General features: G+C 45.1%; 1 long non-coding RNA gene across 1 annotated transcript; it reads right to left on the bottom strand.

Annotated features, from left to right (window-relative positions):
* Positions 1 to 217: 217 nt before the first annotated feature.
* On the bottom strand, positions 218 to 1,948 carry LOC109944486 (uncharacterized). The gene is made up of 3 exons (XR_002267523.1): positions 1,596 to 1,948; positions 1,397 to 1,508; positions 218 to 328 (listed from the first exon to the last, which is right to left on the bottom strand). It is a non-coding gene; the product is annotated as an uncharacterized lncRNA (long non-coding RNA).
* Positions 1,949 to 2,621: the final 673 nt, after the last annotated feature.

Raw genomic sequence — 2,621 nt, 5'->3', positions numbered from 1 at the left:
ATCCAGAAGATCTAAGCAGGGATAAGCTTTTTTATAAATCATATTTTGATACTTCATTAGAAGTATCTATAAAGGTATGGATATCAAGGTATGCAATGCATCAAAGGGTTTCCAAGCAACTCCTATAAACCTAATGCACATTTCACTAGACTTAAAGTGTGTAAAAATTATTTAAAAACACAAGGAAGGGGTTGCATGCACCGGGGCTTGCCTTATTGTAGGAGAAGATCCCAAAATCCTTCTACCCAACCTTTAGTTAGATAGCTCCATCCACTTGATGAGCAGGCATTGGAGTAGACTCCTTCAAACACCACTTCTTCTAGATGTTCTACAAGTCAATTACAAATATATGTATGCTTATGTTATGATATGAAATGCAAACTCTCATAAGGAGAGGTGGGGAACATAAACACTCCTAAATAAGTACATGACAAGTATACACATACTTCTACACAACCTAGCATTCAATAAAAGTGACCAATTGAATTCACTTAGGTAAACTAGGGAACTAATCCAACTTATATCTCATCCAAAGCTTAAAACTTCTTAAGCAAGTCCCTCACTTCACTAAACTACTAGGTGTCCTCATTTCATAGGTGAAATCCTTTTCTTTTTGGGCAATAATTAGTTTGCTAACTAAATCATATCCAAATAGTTCCAAACTTTGCCCAAGGGTTCATCTTCTGATAACCAGCTTCTCCAAACAATTTCATGATTTTTGGTGCTCAACTCTTATTTCTAAAATAATAATAGTCCTTCCAAGAGCACCTTTAATTCACTTAATATTTTATAACTGCCTTAAAATCCTAAATCTAACTTTACCAGAGAGCTCATGAATCTAGACATCCAACAAAATTTGTCTTGCTATTTTTGGATTTTTCTACAATTTTTGGTACCCTTTCAAAGCTCTCAGATAAATAATAAAGGGAAACGATTTAAGCCTAGGCTGACTCCGGCCCACATGGCCCACTACCAGGCCAAAGCCGGCCTGTGGCCGAGAGCCCGTGCGTCCACACACCCGACTTTGCACGGAGGCCCTTGGCTTATTGAGAACTCAATCAAGACACAGGGCCACTATTTCTCTGTCTCTCTGACAATACACCGAGATCCCTGACTTTATCCTCCTTCACATAGTCACCCCCTCAAAGGGACTCCGATCGAACACCTGTGTCCGATCGAGGAAACTCGTCGCCGGCAACCTTCTCCGGCGATAGCAAGTGCTCGAGCGTCACCCATGAGCTAATGCGACATAAACCCATGCACTAATTTGACCATTACACCATAGGGATCATCATGACCACGGTGCTGGCGGAAATCGGGACTCCGGTGAGCCTGTTCCTAACAACATAGCATGGTAGCGCCCGATTAGTTGGTTTGGGAAGGATCGGTAACTCACCACCGCTACGGCGCTCGCGCAAACTCAATCAAAGAACACTCGGATTGGCCGGTCCACAAGGCGATGGGTTCGAAGCAGCGTTCACTGACGGCGACATGATGTTCCCAAGGATCTGTTATGGTAGAGTTCAATCGAGCAGGATGATAAGCATCAACGTATGTTAGGGAATTCAGAACACACAAGTCTTGGCTACAATTACCTCAGGGAGTGCCGGTCACGGTGAGGCAAGGACTCTGACGTGGAGAAAAGGACTGGGTGACGGCAACACGAAAACAAAGGCAAGCGTCGATAGCCGGCTTGGAGACTCGGCACGGCTGAGAAGGGGCTCGGCGAGCTCGACGAATGGACGAGGAGTGAGGGGACGCCGACGAGGTGACTCCGCGGTGGGGCGAAGCACAGATGCTAGGAGCCGGTGTTGAGCATTGCTGCTCCGGCGAGCTGCTTAGTGGCTGGACGGCGTTGGAGAGATGGGGGAAGATGCTGACATGGAGGAGACGATTACAGGGAGAGTCCTCGCAACCTCGGCTGAGGAGCACAACGAGAGGGAGGAAGACGAGGGGCTAGAAACGAACGAGCAAACTGAGCGCGTGACGGGATAAGAATGACGGAAATGACTAGAAGCAAGGACAGCTTACGGATCAGGTAGAAAGGAGAGGGCGGTGGAGATAAAAAATGGAACTCTTTTTTATTCTATCTAAAATCTGAACCACGCTTCAACCACTTGAGACAAAAAATGCAGCAGCAGCCGAGTGAACCCACCCTGCTGACCCCCACGCATTTGATCTCATCCACAACCGTGCAAATGGAGCACAATAGAGCGCAGAATTTTTTTTCCAGAAATATCTGCCATCAACTTCGATGCCGACTGAACACTCCACCCTTCTCCCCCTTGATCTCTCAATTTGCAGTAATAACAGAGAGGTTATGCTGAATATATATGTTCTCCAATCAACCCTCTATCAAATTGCTATAGAAACCATAGCCTTATACTTCCTGGATTCAACACCAAACAACCCAAAAAATGGGTGAAAACACAGAACTCCAATTCAGCTAACTGAATAACAAACTAACCTCCCCATCTGACAGCACGAATTTTGACCCAATTTTCTCCAAGGTTAGTGCAGCACTAATCAAAGATCTTCAAAGTCACTATAGGGTTCTGGGACTCAAACTTCACAGTTCCAAAGTTACGGTGCCCAGAAATCAACCAAATTTTATTAGCGCC

The sequence above is a fragment of the Zea mays genome, chromosome 2 (assembly GCF_902167145.1).
Source record: "Zea mays cultivar B73 chromosome 2, Zm-B73-REFERENCE-NAM-5.0, whole genome shotgun sequence".
In the NCBI taxonomy this organism is placed as follows: Eukaryota; Viridiplantae; Streptophyta; class Magnoliopsida; order Poales; family Poaceae; genus Zea; species Zea mays.
This window is presented reverse-complemented; position numbering and strand designations above follow the sequence as displayed.